This window comes from Harpia harpyja, chromosome 22 (genome assembly GCF_026419915.1).
Source record: "Harpia harpyja isolate bHarHar1 chromosome 22, bHarHar1 primary haplotype, whole genome shotgun sequence".
Taxonomy (NCBI): domain Eukaryota; kingdom Metazoa; phylum Chordata; class Aves; order Accipitriformes; family Accipitridae; genus Harpia; species Harpia harpyja.
Window position 1 is genome coordinate 4,636,291 of NC_068961.1, and position 16,851 is coordinate 4,653,141.

The following is a 16,851-nucleotide window of genomic DNA, read 5'->3' on the forward strand; positions in this document are numbered from 1 at the left end:
AAGGAGCCCTATATTTAGGGAATAAGCTTCATCTCACCGACATGTGGTTACTCTCTTTGGATAACGACAACCTAGGGCAGGCAAAAAGCTTCTTAAGCTAACGGGGAGGTGTTACAGAAACAGATGCAATGCAAACTCAACCCTACATATGGATACCTGAGTGGAGAGAGGAATCAGAAGCCAAGGAAACAGGCAGGAGAGGCCATAAAGTCTTGTTTAGGAGGAGATGTTCTGTAGAGTTGCTATCACTTTAAACTGTTGGGAAGATCTCCACTATTAAAACATTAAAATCAGTACTTCTAACTTTTCAGGAACAGAGAGCCAGAGAAAAAGAAATAGAAGATGGTACTCTACATTACTGGCACCATTATCTCTCAGAGTTACTGATAAGCCAGGGGTAAAAGCTCTTGAATTCATATAGACAATATGCTAGCAGATCCCAGGAGGATATACTGTTGGTAATACAAGATAAAGCAAACCACCAAACCGTATCAGAGAACTGGATGATCTGCTCCTTAAGTATGTATTTGTAAAACATGAAAAGAACTACGAAGGATGTCCACCTGAGAGATTTAAGCTAGAAATGCCATGCAGTCAGCAGTAACACATCAGGTGCTCCCTAATTTTATTCCTAGAATACCTTTTCAAATACCGGAAGGTTAGTTACACTCTGGGCCTGCGCATTCAATATGTAAAGTTTAGTTATTCACAAGCATGGAAGTTAATTGGCCCAGTACACTAGAGGAAAATTCTGCATTTGCGAGAAAGTACAGAGATGAAAATGTGGAAGGACTCTCCCTACCCCAGTGCTACCAGGGACCAAAGGCCACTATTAAATAGTCCAAAAAAAGGCAACCTGTGACAAAAAATCATACTCTAATTCTGGCTTAAGGGTGCAATTAAACTGAAATGTACATTTACATATTAAAAAAAACCCAAAACACCTCAGCTAGAAATTACTTCAAATAGGAAATTTTGGGCTAAAGAAAACAGACAAGAAAGCAGAGGGCCTCCAAGTTCTGATTCATGTTCTAAAAGAATACAAACATGCTATGCTAAAAAACCCAAACAACCAACATGTATTTTCTTCTCTGTAAGTAGAAAAAAAGCATTTTTACAGATAAGGAGGCCATTAGTAACCAAAATGAATGTTAAAAGACAACTTTAAATTAGCACACCCAGATAATTTGTGCCTTAGAGTCCTAAAAGTGTTTGCAAGAGTAGCATTTCAATGATGCTAATTTTCAATACATTTTGGAACACCAGAGAAATTCACTAACACTGCTAGCATTTTCTGCCAATATTTGAAGATGGTTAGCGGTATGATCTCAGTAATTATAGAGCTCTAAGCCATTATTAATCTCAGGCAAAATAACCAGCAAACTGATAAAGGATAAATTCACTGGGAAATGACACGAATAAAACTCGATGCCAGTCAACACCACTTTATAGAACCTTGGTGGTAAAACAGAAAGTTTGATTTAATCATCTGATAAAGTTACGAACTGTGGTCAATAGAAGTTACTCCATAAATGAAACACGCAGACTTTTGAACAGCAGTTAGCTTACAGCCACACAACATTCAGAGTAAGAAATTATTATCACTATCGTCAAATGTGATTAAGATATAGATATGAAACAGTAGCTGTTAACAGGAAATACTAATTGAAGAAGAGTGCTCTACATTACTCCAATAAAATCATCCAGTATTAGCTCCACATTATCTAAGAGTATCATCAATGATACAAAAGTAAATATTGTTGATAGCAGTTATGGCACAAAAAATGTCAGATTGGTTAATAAGAGTAGCAGAGTGGTTATTCAGAGTAATACGGATTGCTTTGTAAGATGGGACAGTGTATTACAGCCAAGTGGACTTACGTAGCAAGAAAGAAAGAAAGAATGCATGTAATAGCCAGAAAACAGTGCATAGAAACCAAGGACTTAGAAAATAAATACCATCTTCATGGTACAGAAACAATTCAATACAAATACCAGTGAAACCTTACAACAAAAAGGAGTAATAAAACCCCCACACATGTAAGTGCAAAAGACCAGAGATACTACTCTCATTCACAGCATTAGTGATAGCGGAATAGTGAATACAGCTGTATAGCCCCCGCATTGTTTTCCCAAGATGGCAAAGATCTTGGTTTTGCTTGATGTTTTCTCCATAATTCACCAAAAAAGGGCAAGATCTCTGTACCTCCTTAAGATGTTCACCAGAATGCCCCACATGCTGTTATTAGCACAGCAAGGGATTTAAAAAGTTGTGTGAAAAGAGCACAGCAGCAATTCGAACAGGCTGCAGAGTACCAATAAATGTTACATGAACACAGAAACAGTCTCTCGTCTGTTCCAGGAGGGTCAGAGAGCTCAGGCCTAATGTTAGTGACTGAGCAGTACTGACAGTGGTGTAGGTACAGGGGTAACACAGATCTTACCACTGATGTTTTTTGGGGTTATTTCCTACCATAGCAATTACTTAACACCGAAGCCACTTAAAGAATTGTACAGTACTTCTTTGCTTTGCTACATGGTGGCTCTTCAAGCTGTAGCGTAAAAAACAACCCTGAGTAAATGTAGTCTTCTTGTCAAATATCTCCATTTGAGAGACCTGGACTGCCGTAGCCTTAAATGACAGCACCGGTAGAAGTACATCATCATGTATATACACAGGAACTATCTGCATGCGTGGCTTCACCATGGAAAAGCCTGAAAGGCAGCTGGATAGGAAACCGCACACCCGAGGTAAGCTCTTGTTTGGTGATTACTTTTGGCTTACCTGGTCGTGAGACCCTTGAGCTGCTGAATGCTGCTCCTCGCAGGCTGCTGTCAAGAGTCTGGGGGTTTGAGTTACCATGGAGATCACCGCATCTGACAGCTGAGAGGGCTGCAATGAGAGACAGAGGTACCCGTCAAGCCAGTTTCCATCACCTCATCAAAACACGAGCATTTGACTCCTTTTGCTTTGGGCGTTCGCCAAGGTACTAGCTCCCCAGTTAGGAGCTTTGGCAGAACCGTAAGAGGAGAAAACCCAACACTTGCCACAGAAAGAGTTAGAGAGGCAAGGGCAAGCCCCAGCGACTTACAGCATCTGAGTGCTTTGCAAAGCTGTGCACTTTTTCAGGAACCTGGAAGAATCCTAATACACCCTGAGCTTGGCTCAACAATTTTCAGCCTCTTTGGTCAAGTGTAACATCAGCAAGCAATTCATCCAGAACCGCCGCTGAGCACAGGGCTGAAACGCCAGCGTGCTGCCTCAGAACAGCGGGGGACACACAGCAGTGCTCCCTGAGAAAGCTTCCAGTGGGAATTGATTGAGCGTCACTTCTGTGCAAAAAGAAGTAGGCCAAAGAAATTACCTTCCTGTATGTTTTTGGGGGAGAGTCTAAAGGAAAGCATTTATGAAAATCAAACATGAAAGATAGCCTGGCATTCTTCTGCAATAATAAACCTATTTGCAGACTTTTCCATGCCTGCCATCGAGCATGAAGAGTAAAGCCTTATTTCGTATTTCCTCTGCCATTCGACCGGCATGTATCTTGACTAGTTTCCTACTCCTGCATTTCAAGCCTTAAGTCTTATGCTTAGTTTTTTGTCTATATAATCTAATAATTAAATGCCATAAAGTGAAATGAGATATTCATTGGAGACTTTTTAAATTAATTATACTCTTCCACACAAATGTCCAATAGCTTTTAAAACCATACATTAAGGATCATTTTATGATATAATCAATTTAATAAATAACATATTTAAACACATCATCGGAAGAAGCTTTCATAAATGCAGCTCTAATTCTCAGTCTGCAGTTCTACAACATGTTCTCATTTACATCACTGTGAGACAAGTACACCATCTAACCAAATACAACTACTCACCTGAGAAAGACTTATAACTATTCTAATCAGAGGTGAATGATTATACAAGGGACAAGAAATGACTATTTAAGCATCACAAAGTATTAACAATACATCAGCTAGGAGTCCATAGTTCTTCTGAGTTTGTCTACTGAATGTGTATGAACCTCCATCTACCTGGCTACCTATATAATTACCTATCTAAATCTCAGACGGCATTCTGAGATGACTGTTGTCATTCCTCCATCTTATCTTTGAATTGTCTCCCATCTCATCTCTCTGTGGAGCATGTTATGTTTATGCAAAACATAATATACTCAAGAAGCGTAACTCTGTGTAAATATAAAATCTGAAAATCTAAGCAACAATTAGAGGATTTCTCTGTTACAACTTCTCCACATCTTATGGGAAGATTGTTAAGAGCATTATTATATTAAAATTATCTCTATTCAGTACTCTGACATTATGCTATGCAACAGCAACTAACACCTACTGAGGCTGCTCTGATGACAAATACCAGGAAAATAACTGGCTCATCTGTGCTGAAGGCTTCTGCAAGATTCATGGAGCTTAAAGGACACTGTAGAATACCAGATACTCATATTGTAGCACTGTAGATGGAAGTATTGTTATTGAAGAAATTGTATTAATTCTCTGTCATAATTACACTCATAAATTGATTGGACCATGTTTTCATTTGCTCTGTTTACAAATCTTATATACTGGATCACCGGTCGCTTTTATCAGTGACAGGATCACTTAAAGGCCATTCATCTTCCCACGTTGCTACAGAGCAGGCAGAAGGTACCCACACAGGCAGCACTGGTAACACCGGCTGGAAGAGCTAATCGAATCCTACAGTAAGACTGGCTTTGGTTACCTTGCCAGACAATGTTTTGGTAAAAACGTTCATACTGGCTATCTACTGAAAGTTTTTTGTGTGAAGACTAAAGCCAAGTAAATAAATGATTTTCAAGAATGAAGCAAAGAGACAAATTAGAGATTAAAACATATGATTTCTTTATTACTATTTTATTAGCCATAACTGCCAGTGACACTTAAAAGTAACATAGATGTCCCCTACCGATTGAGTGAGACCATACATGTGGATGGTTGTAATAATTTGTCATGCTAGCAGATGCCCCTACCCATAAGGCTTTACTCAACAATAAGAAAGTTTTAAAATCTAGACTCATACAGAACTAAGTGCTAATACAAGCTTTGAAATAAACAGTATGCAAAGACAGAAATGTTTTTTAAACTTTATTAACATTACAACCTATCACTACTTACAATAAGATTAAGGTCTCCACAATTTAGAAAGAAACTGAAAAATAAAACCACCACAGATGACAGAATACAGCTGCAAAAGTGATTACAGCACTGTAGAAAATACTTTAATATGAAATATCTGGAGAGTTCAACTTGTACTATTTATTAAAAAAAAAAGACAGATGATCTGATTACAGCACCTAAGTATTTTCACGGGGAGAAAATACTAAGTACCAACTGGCTTGTTAATCTAGCAAAAGGTATACATAAAAAACATCAGTATCTGCAAGCTGACACCAAATTCAAATGAGAAATAAAGCCCATGCTTTTCATCACCTGTGACTAACCATTAGTGCAGCTATCAAAAGGAGAATGCAGAGATTCTCCATTTGTTGATATCAAGGTTTAGTGGGACTTTCCTAGAAGACGGATTTTTGTGAAAATATAAGTTATCCTGTAGTCATATACAAGTTACTGGGTTTCATACAGATAGGCAAGGTTTGCAACACGGAGAAAAGGAGATCAGGTGATGCAGTTGTCTCTTCCTGGTCATAAATTAAGTATGCTATGATCCGAAACAATTGCCTAGCTTTGTAACTAAAACACTGGGTGGTGGTGAGTGCTGTGCACGCTAAGTTGCTGGTGCTAGCACATACTTAGTGACACATATGCGCATATACACACACATATAGTGAGAGAGTGGGTGTGTGTTCAGGCCATATGTGGAGTCAGAGAATTACAACCATCCTTCCAGAGACAGGAAGACTAAATTCTGCTGTGAATAATATTCTGGCATCTAATTTAGGAAGCCTATTATTTCCTCCATGAGCTGAAAGGACTCTGTCACAGGAGAGCAGTAGCAGGAGCTCTCTTCGCAAGGGTCATTCGGGGCATCGGTGAGATGACCGAAGGCAAGCAATACGAACGCTGCTCTCTGAATCTGCGCCTCCATTCCACAGGCGTAGAGCAACGAGTAACAGTGCTTTGTGTTACTAACTACTTGCCAGTCCTGTCCCTGCAGGCAGTAAGCTTTCTGGGCAGAAAAAGCTTCCTACTGGGGTATTTCAGTGGGTCACACAAGCGGTTCCCCACCTCGGCTAAAGTCCAGGTGCTGCTGTGGCCCTGCAGCACCGCGCTTCCAGCTCTCTCCCTGCCAACAGCAGCCTTACTCCGGGCACACAAGTAACACGGGCTTCTCACAAAAGCGGGAATGGGAGAAGAAAAGGAAGCAAGATCACGAAATGGCCTAAACGTCACACTGAACTGCTGTCATAGTTAGCAACCTTAAAAATTTCGTCCCTTAAGCAAAGATAAGGAAGGATATTGGAAGTGTCAGTTTAGCTAGCATTAGTGCTGTTGCTACGCCCTGGGCTGCTAAGCTGCCAAGAAATGTAACCATCTTTAAATATCAATCAAAAATAATAGTTAAAAAATTTCATTAATTTTCACTAATTGAAAATCTGGTACACTGGGTTTGACTTTGGATGCTGCACTACTTTTGGAAACACAAAAGTCAGCCAAGCAATGCAAATACGTCCATCAATCTCCTTATCTCTCAGCTACTCCATCGGACACAACCTCCGTGAAGCAAAACCATGGAAAACCCTGACACCAACTCACACGAAAGCAGTTGATACAAAAAGCCCTGCTAATATCAGAAGTGCAAATTTAACTGAAGAATACTAATGTTGCCTTTCATCCCTGTCCCCACAGTGCCAGTCAGCAGCTGCCTGCCGGGACACGGCAGAGTACAAGCTCAGTGTCAGTGCCAAGTTGCACAGCACCATTTATGTTGGAAAGTCAATAAAATGATATTCGCTTAAAGGAGGCCTGAATTTGGTGCTGCCCTTAGTAGGCCATAAATGAAATACTGCATTTGTCCACTGTTTCATATGTAGATTTCCTTTTGCAGGCACCTGCATGACTTTAGGAAGCTGAAATTGGGGGCCAGATTTATAGGAGGCACTTGAAATTATCAGCTGTGCAGGTGACTAGGGGTAAGAGCACCTAAATAGTATAGTAGATTTACTCTTGATTTAAACTCAGAGTAATTAGTCACATCATTTAGGAAGATGTTGTTGTAAATCCTACTAAATTCCTCTAAATAGATTTAGATACTTTAATATTTTCCCATTTGATTCATGTTTAAACACTATTTCTGCATAGTTCCAACTAAATCGTTTTGTATCTTTTTACTAAAGAACATAGATGAAGAGAAACCAAACCAGTATTCTATCACATTTCTCTTAACACTGCTCCATAATAAAAAAACGTTAATTGGGTGACTAATTTATTATCCCCCTCCATTCTGGCTTTTAAAGACACAGGAGAGTTTAAATGATAAATAAGCCACCTTCAACAGACACTGAACTACAAAAGCATTTTTGAAAGATTTCACTGGGAAGGAAATGCAGGATACCTCGTGCACATGAGTATTTTGCTTTCTTTCAAATTGATAAACAGCTTTAATATTTTCAAACAACCCTTGGGGGATTACACTCATAGTAAACCAGGACTATATGGAAGATTCCAACAGGACATCAATAATTATGCCACCCTTCTGCAAAAAATAACCTCAAATGTTTTTTTCTAAAGCAATTCCTAAAAAGTGTATGAATCAGTGAAGAGAACATTCCAACATTTACAAAACTTCTGCTGATGTGCTGGGTTTTTAGTTTCTTTATGGGTTAACATTATATATAAATATAATGACAGCGGTATAACCACAGCTGTGGCTACCCCTGGGGCATGACCAGCAATTAGTCTGTACAAGGATCATGGATAACACTGCTGTCATGTGGATCCAAAACCAGGACCACCATTTTCAACACAACGCAACGTGCTGTGTTTCTCTATCGTGTTTCCACAGCATACGTATGCGCTGGAACTGCAATCTCTGTTCAGAAAAACCCACACAATGCCTGCATATTACTGTATTTGCCCTAAGGTCTTACAGAATAAATAAATAAATACTATTTAATGGCTACCTATGATAAAAAATTTCCTCTCTAGACACTTATGTATCTATCTTTCTCCCATAGCCGCTGCCTCTAAAGGATTTTAGAAGAGGGTTTTTTTATTTTAAATCTACCATAGATGAATGCTCAGATTTGACAAAGGAAACAAAGTCATGAGTCAGTCAGAAATCAGAGAGTCATCTTTGAAATAAATATTCATTATAGTACTAGTGCAAAAAGTTTTCCCATGGTAAAATCTGAGCCAAAGCAACAAAAAACCCTCAGAAATAACCCCTGTCTTCCCAGAAAAACTTAAAATACTTAGACTTGAGAGCCTCTCCCCAGAATACAGCAGTCTTTCAGGTGCAGCTCACAGACCCTGGGCTGTCACTTTGAAGCAACTGTCTCAAGGGAACACAAAACTGCAAGTACAAATTTTTCATGTTTCATCTTAACTAACTCTCTCAAAGCTAGTGGACATCATGAAATTAAGAATTTCAGAAGCACAGTCTCGCTAATTTGGCTATATTCTGCCACCCCTTTTATGCAGACTCCTTCAGAGATAAATTAACTCTTAGCATCCTGAACAGTAACTCAATACAACCAATTGTAGAGCCAGACTGGAAGCCACAGTTACAGCATTGACTCTCAAAATCATTTACCACAGTCAACGCTTTGCCTGCACAGACGTTTCAACAGCTTTAGCTTTCTTCTGCTTCAGCAGTGTATTTCAGTGTAGTAGATATTCTCTCTGTCATGCGTAATAGTTTCGGAAACAGGAGATATATGAACTATCTACCATTATTTGACAGGCCAGTACTTTCAGCACTAATAATGAATTTATGGATAGCTCAGCTGTCAGTAACCAAGGCAGGTACCAATACTGAAAATGCTTAGTACTCTAAGAGGATTTTTTACACTACACAGATTCATGGGTGCTGTGGCCTTCAACACAGCAACTCTGATATTTCTTTTATCAGAAATATATACACATATAAAATAGCACAACATTTATTTTATCAACCCTCAGGCAAACCAAATGCTGTTTTTCTCATTAACAAGTCCAGATTTAAAAAAAATACTTCTCTCTTGACAGTAACTCATGAGATTTCTGCTGAACTTTACAAAACTTGAAACAAAAAGGACAGCACGTCTAGGACTGTTGTGATGGAAACATAAAGAAAAGCACTTAATTATTAAATCTGTGATACTGCAGGTAGGTGGGAAAGAATTATCCCCTTCAGAAGCACTGAACTGTAATCCTCTCGTTTGTCTATTTAGCTCTACCTCAGGCAAAAGCATAGAAGAAGAAACAGAAAAGAAGAAATGTACTCTCCTCTGCATTGCCCTAACAGTCACCATTAACTGATTTAAAAGTAAGTGCAAGCTTAAAAAGAAAGCCACACAATTTAGTTTAATTCATGTAACTTTTGCCCCAAGTAGATCTTGTCATTCTAACCTAAGAAATGAACTTTCAAGTCTTTGGCCCCCAGTTGTGCAAATACTGCACTGCTTTCAGCATGCACACCTTGGAGGCACCCAACTGCAGAGCAAGTACGTGAAAGGATTTGTTGTTTCTCACATTTGGATGATGCAAAGTGTGTACAGTTTTCTCAAGGTGCATCAGTAATGTGAATTGCAGCACGCGGCAAACACAGAGCTAGCATCATTTTCTTAAACAAGGTTCAATATGTGCAGTCAGTATCATCAGCTTCATTTTGGATTAGCTGTAGTTTCCAAGAAATTTTGAAGGTGGGATACAATGGGCACTGCGGTAATATAATCTTGATGTTGCGGAGGCATAAATAACCGTTGCAAGGTCAGGCTTTACGAGAAATGACTACGATCAACTTACTAGGAACAGAGATGGCAGGCACTCTGGACATGCCACAAGGGATTTGGGGAGCGGCTTGTCCCCAAAGGACCTTTTGTAACTTCATCTTGGGTGGAACTTCAGCTACACAACCAGATGCGTATATATGGTAATTAATATATTTAAATCGGATTTTCCCCTTACATTACAGCAATTGTATGAAACACTCTAGGCTAGAAGCTGCTGAATCAGGAAATGGATCAGAAGCTAACTAAAATGCCTTTCTAGTTATTGATTCCTGCTCTCTGTTTCATGTCAGCTTCCTAGAATCCATCCAACACAAGCACGAAAGGGTAATGAGTTTCTGAACACACACTCTAATAGTGCACACTGCATCAAAGCTTTCAGTAATTGCCTGGATGCTGCTTCCCAGCAGTACTAAACAACTTAAATATAATTAGCTGGAAGCCCTATGGGCTGCATTTCCCCACTGGAACACCTCTTACACTAATCCATTTATCAGGCTGACAGATGACTGAATCACTGGTACTATGGACCCATTCTACTAATAATATTTCTCAAGCCAACATTTTGGTTCGTTCCTTATCTGGTACATTTTTGTAAAGAAAAAAACCTGCATTATTTAGAGTGGGGAGAGAACCAGACATATAACACATTCATCTCTTCCCAGTACTGAACAATGTTATTTGTTTGATTAGCCCACTAAGTATAAAATGCTGGAGCTATCAGGCAGAAAATGGAAACAAAATGTATGCATTATGGAACTGTACGATGCCAAAAATAACAGGGAAACACACAAACACTGAAAGGACTTTTGGAAGTCTTCCAGCCATTCAAAAGTTTTCTGAAGTTTGGATAAGAGGATCGTTTGCGGGGTATCCTTCCTGAAGATGGCCTGACTATAGCTGTCAAGCAAAAATTTCTCCATACTATTTACTTCTTGTACATCCTTCTGAACAATAGGTGACAAAAGATACTTTAAAGCTGTTTGAATTACATGTAAATAGACATGAATTGAACATCATGCTGCCACAGAAGTACGCACATCGCAAGCTGCTAGAGAATTTTCACAAAAGTAAAAAGAAAAAATTAATTTCTTAGGCAGAGTTTTCTAATGTTGTAACGAAAACTATTTTATTGTTGTATCCCTGTGGCTTTTATTTTCAGACAGGTCCCAATAAATGGACCCCTGCAGGGTCTGAAATTTTGGGGACTACAGGCGTCTTCCAAAACGTGCCATGCTGTTGAAATGAAGTAATTGTAAAAATGCTAAATTCTCATTAAATTCTTTTAAACAATGAAAAAAATTAATCTAGGATGTTATACTGCCGTGCTTCGTTTCTAACAACTTGTGGGACAGGAAATAAAAAGGGACAAAGCTGGTAATGGCCACTGAGGAGATCTAGAAAAAGAGAGGTTTTAAAAGGTGCTCTTCTTCTAGACCCATTATACTGCAGTCAAAATTCTGGCTTGGAATCACCAGAACCCAGCTAGAATGGTAGCATTGTTTCATCAGGTTATTTCCCCTGGATGTTGTCATCATGGACACAGAAAATCTTGATATCACAAAGCAATAAAACAAGAACAAATGACTCCTTGTACTACTTCTACATGAGCCTAACCCATATGCTTGTTGTAAAGCTGACAGTCAACATTCATGAATTCTCTTAAAACCAGTACTGCAAGTTAAAGTTAACCCATAGCCTCATCCCTTTACCTGCAAAGATGGCCCTTAGTATGAATTCAATTCCAAAGAGTGACTACAAAAGCTGTACTTAAATATTACACTATGAAAGACATAATTAAAATATATTCAGCAATCAGAAACTCATTTAGCTTATGAATCAACCAGCAGCAAGATGAGGTACAGCCAGTACTTCCCTGGATCAAGACCAACCATCCATCTCAGACCAGGGCCAAGGAACAGCAACTACTCGGGCATTACCAGACTCGATTTTTGAAAATGCAGTCACAGGTTTTTACACTGTCTGGTAAAGTACCTAGAGGGTATTAAATACTGAGCTGTTTGAGATTTTTTCACTTGAACCCAGGAGCAGAAACCTCAGTTTCATCCCAGAGACACTGACACTTTCACATCAGCCAGCCAACTTCCCTGTCATTCAAAGCCATCCGCTTCCTTCCCAGCTTCATCTTCTCTGTTCAGTGTATTTTCTACTTCTACAAAAGAGCAGACAGTATCCTGAGCGAGGGCTGCCCTGAACCATACGAATCTCAACACTTGTCAGTCATACTTTCACATGAAATGCCAAATTTCACACTCCTGTTTCCACAGACTGCTTTGAAAGGCAGTGGTACTGAGCAGAACAAACATCAGGTCTAATCAAAAGAACATTTTGAAGTAAAAAATATTGAAAAATCTTCTCCTGCTTTTAGCCATTTTTAATAAAACAGATCATGGTCATGAATTTCCTAAGTAAGAAACCATCTTTGCCAGGCAGGGAATGTAACATTACCTTCATTTGTATGCTTTATGAAAAAGCTTGCTTTATTGTCATGTCAGTGAAGCTGAATTTCCTGGGTATTATTTCTCATTTGAGACAATTCTTTAACTCTTGAGGTAAGTAACAACTCTTTAAAGCACTTCCAAAATTATTACATAAACAGATTCTTCCCTTTATTTTAAGCCAGAGGCAAATATATGGCACCTTTGTAGATAAATAGTTGCACTTCCGTTTTTTTTAACAGAAGCAGAAGAAAAGAGTTTGAGGAGAAGAGAGGAATCGTCTAAGAATAAAACTTACAGCTGGAGACATACTCCACTAACTACCATACTTTGTATGGTAGGTAGTGTATACTTGGAAGGACATGGCATGCTAAGCAGTCAGATACTGCAAAAATGCAGACGGTTTTATGAGTGTAAATAAATGGCTGTTATAAAAAGCATGACAGAAGTGACCTAATACAGTGATCTGCAAACAGAACAGTTATTTGTAATATCTATTTGAAAATTAGATTTTTATATTCAGTAACTACTATCTTCAGCGTTAGAAAGATACTGGATTTTCTTGCAAGACAACTTCTGCGCAGTCTCCATCTTTGGACTCCTGACTGGACCAAACCCAGAAGAGTGGGGTCTAACCCCAGAGCTGGCCCTGCTTGAGTCAGGTGTTGAGCTAGAGACCTCCCGAAGTCCCTCCCAACCTGAATTATCTTATGATACTAAAATAATAATCTCTCCCTATTAAAATTACATATGCTTGTTGTGCTATTTACTTAGAAAATAAGGAGCTTCATAAGAAATGTAAGGGCACAAACTTGTATATTGAATCCAGACATATCCAAAGTCTTAAAGGTATCAAACATGAGATACTCTTTCTGATCATACAAAGTTTATGCTGGTTAAGCAACTATAACAAAGCTGAAGACTGATGACTAAAGACACAGAATGTTTTTGTTATACTGCAGATTACCTTCCAACATTACCTTTTCCTTTTACCTAAATTACTTGTAGAGCTAGAGGAGTAAAAACGATTTATATTAAATTAAATTACAGTTTAACTATGTGAATTGTAATCTTCCCCCGATTAAAACACATGACAAACAGTAATAGGTTATACTGTCTAGATATGAAAAATGCAGCTAAGAATACTGGCTAGATAAATACACTAAATGAAAAAAAGAGAAGGAACGCGCATTTATCTGCAGTAAACAGGGCTGTGAAAAACCTGAGCATTTCAAAACATGCACACAAAAAAATCCTCCAACAAATGTTACACAGACTGTGGTAAAGAGCACTGGTCTGGCACCTTCTTGGTCTGAGAAACCCAATCCTTTGAGCTGGCCAGTGACTGAGGTATTTCACCACATTTGAACTTTTAAATAAAATACTATAAGAGTCAGCAATAGAAGTAAAATTCCAGAAAAAAACCTTCAAAATTATCATCTGCATGTTATGGGAAATAACTTCTCTAAATTTTGGTCCAGCTGACTGGTTAATCTGACTAACCTGATGGTTGATACTAGCTGTCTCATCATCATCTGCCGTATAGGAGTAAATGGGTATCTATACCTCTACAGTAAGACCAAATTCACCTCTTGACTAGCATATACGAGAATTTTGGTTAGTATACAGGAGAAAAGTTTGTCTGTATAAGAAGATTGGGATAAATTCCTTTAATGAATTTCAATAAATAAAAAAATAGATAATGAAAGTATTACCTCTCAATATATGTGATGGATGTTCTATGCTTTAATACAATTCTGATACCATAATTAGTATGCTCTAACCATCTTTGGTTTGTTGTATTTCATTTTTCCATCCACTTTAAGAGGTATTTTAACTAATAAAGCTTACAGATTTTTAATGACTCTCTAGTCTATACCTTATTGAAGGGACACAGAAGGAGTAGTCAAGCTCTTAGTATTAGTAAATGGTTATCTAAATGACTTAGCCAATACATAGTTTATATTCTCTATCTCATGGTATGTTCAGACATAGCAAAGTTCATGAAGTATATTCCAAGGCCATTATAAAAAAATCTTAATCAAGTGTCAGAACTTCACTTAAAAAAACCCCAACAAACCAAATGCAAAACCACACCAAAGCTTGAAAACTCAACTAATTAGTTAAACTTGTTAAGGAGGAAGAATGACTTTTGAAATGCAGAAAACTGCAGTCAAGTTTCTTTCCTTTTTCCTGAAGCTTCCTTGGCCTTGCTACTCCAGCATGAAAGCCCAAAGGTCCTGATTCTGTTGCTCCAAACATCATTTCTTGAAAGCTTGCAAAGACCAAAGAGCTTAAGAGTGGAAAGGGGAAAATGCTTCTGTTAGTTCCAGCACCGTGAAGTGTCTCTCAGTGCTTAATGCTTATCTGTGCATCAATTTTATTTAATAAATTCTTATAGCTCTGTTCAATTACTAGTAGATCTGTTTTTTCAAATGCTAAATTAAGAAATTAAGAACATCCGAAAGTCATACGGATCAGGACAATAATCCGAATTACAATGCAGACTGCTTAAGTTCATATATATACGTGTATGTACCTGAAGGGGGGTTGTAGTGAGGTGGGTGCTGGTCTCTTCTGTCAGGTGGCTGGAGATAGGACGAGAGGAAATGGCCTCAAGTTGAGGCAAGGGTGATTTAGGTTGGATATTAGGAAAAATTTCTTTACTGAAAGGGTTGTCAGGCATTGGAACAGGCTGCCCAGGGAAGTGGTTGAGTCACCATCCCTGGAGGTATTCAAAAAGCGTGTAGACGAGGTACTCCAGGGCATGGTTTAGTGGGCATGGTTGATGGTTGGACTCGATGATCTTGAAGGTCTTTTCCGACCTAAATGATTCTATGTCCTAACATAACACTGCACCTTCATGTACATTTTCTAGCACTGAATTTTATGCAGCCAGTACGTGATGTTACTTTTAGTCAGCATTAAAGGGTGATTTTTCCCAGGGTCTCAGAAGTGCAATTACCACTGACTTCAAAACAAAAGGTAAGCGGCCTGCAGTTCTGGAAACCATGTCAGTCTTTTCATGTTGGTAACTAAACTCTCCTTCTGCAATTTGAGAAAACTATGAAATGTGAGAGCAAGTATTTCCACAGAAAGATACCTGCTTTTATTGTGCTACATTAAATGAAACAGAACCTTTTTATTTCATGACTGAACATGTTAGGGATGTTCCTGCCACTTAACTTTGATTCCAATTTAAGTATATGTATATGGATGCTGCTGCCTAAAGCTGGGTGGTATGAATATTCAGTCTTCATTATAATGAGTTGTTTTCTTGTATTACATTAGCAGGAAAAGAAGGACCTAATAGCAAAAGACTCACTGAAGTGGAAGAATTATAGCAATGGTAGCAGCGACAAAAAAAGGATCATTAAGAGTCTTTTTGCATCTCAGTTTACAAATTTTGTTTACTTTACATCTAAGTGTTTTAGTGAGATGCAAGGCATTACAGTCATTTTTTGCCCTAGCCTTTGAAATTATTTAGGAAAATTCTGAGGCATAGGCTAAGAGGCTTAGAAGCTCTGCTTAGAAATTTTGGAGGACAGGTATTAAAAAGTTCTATTTCATCAGAGTAGCTAGCGGTAAGGCTTGCCATATTCCCCTTCTATCCACTGTAGTGGGCAATTTCAGGCTGCACTCATGCTTCTTGTTCTGAGTGAAGCTTCACTGGTGTAGTCTTAGTCCCTTGCTTCTCCTAATTACTCTTCCCTTACATTCCTGCTGAACACTGCTGCCCCAACGTTATCTGTGGAATAACTGCTTATGTCAAAATGATTCTGATTAGAAGAGTTCAGAGAGATGGTGTTAAAAAGTGTTTAAACTAACCTAGATTATAGTGAACAAATCAGGTTAGGGAGTGACTACATGATCAACTAAATCTCGTGGGAACAACACTGAACAGTTGTGAACAGTGGGCGACAGGAGCCTATTCAGCCAATTCAGCTGCTGCCAGAATAAAATGTGGGAGACACAGAGAACTGCCCTCGTTCTTAGGTCTTTTTCTCTTTTCTTTTCTCTTCTTTCCTTTTCTTTCTTCCCATTCTCTTCCCTTCCCTTCCCCTCCCTTCCCCAATATCTAAAATCCTAAAATTCTTATTCCCGATTCAGGCTGCCAAGTTTCCTCAAAACAATTACCTCTCCAGCAGTACCCGTGTTCAGACGTTTAAGGCACATCAATACAGTAGCTAAAAAAACCCACCCAAACTAAATGTGCCCCCGCCCCCCATCTCAGTAAAACAGCAATGAATTTAAACATAGTCATCTTGGCGTCCTCAATTCACCTCGTTATTGCACCTCCAGTTGCTGCAGCACAGATGGGATGCAACATCTCCCACTGTTTGGGGACTGCCCCTAAAGGTGAGCCATATGTTTTGCAATACCTAGAAACAGCAGGATAAGATAAGGAAATCTCTGCAGCCTTAAGGCAGAGCTGCTTTGATTTCACTATTTTGTGTCCTG

At 38.7% G+C, this 16,851-nt stretch overlaps 1 protein-coding gene across 7 annotated transcripts in view; it reads right to left on the reverse strand.

Annotated features, from left to right (window-relative positions):
- TBL1X (transducin beta like 1 X-linked) overlaps positions 1-16,851 on the reverse strand; it is a 203,517-nt gene that overhangs the window by 92,185 nt on the left and 94,481 nt on the right. For 5 of the 7 annotated variants that reach the window (XM_052773754.1, XM_052773751.1, XM_052773753.1 and 2 more), the window contains one exon: positions 2,786-2,893. The exons of 1 other annotated variant lie outside the window; for it this stretch is intronic. The gene's annotated coding sequence lies outside the window, so the exon portion shown is untranslated. Of the gene's footprint in view, positions 1-2,785; positions 2,894-16,851 lie in introns of those variants that run through there. One more of the 7 variants, XM_052773757.1, reaches the window with a different exon arrangement.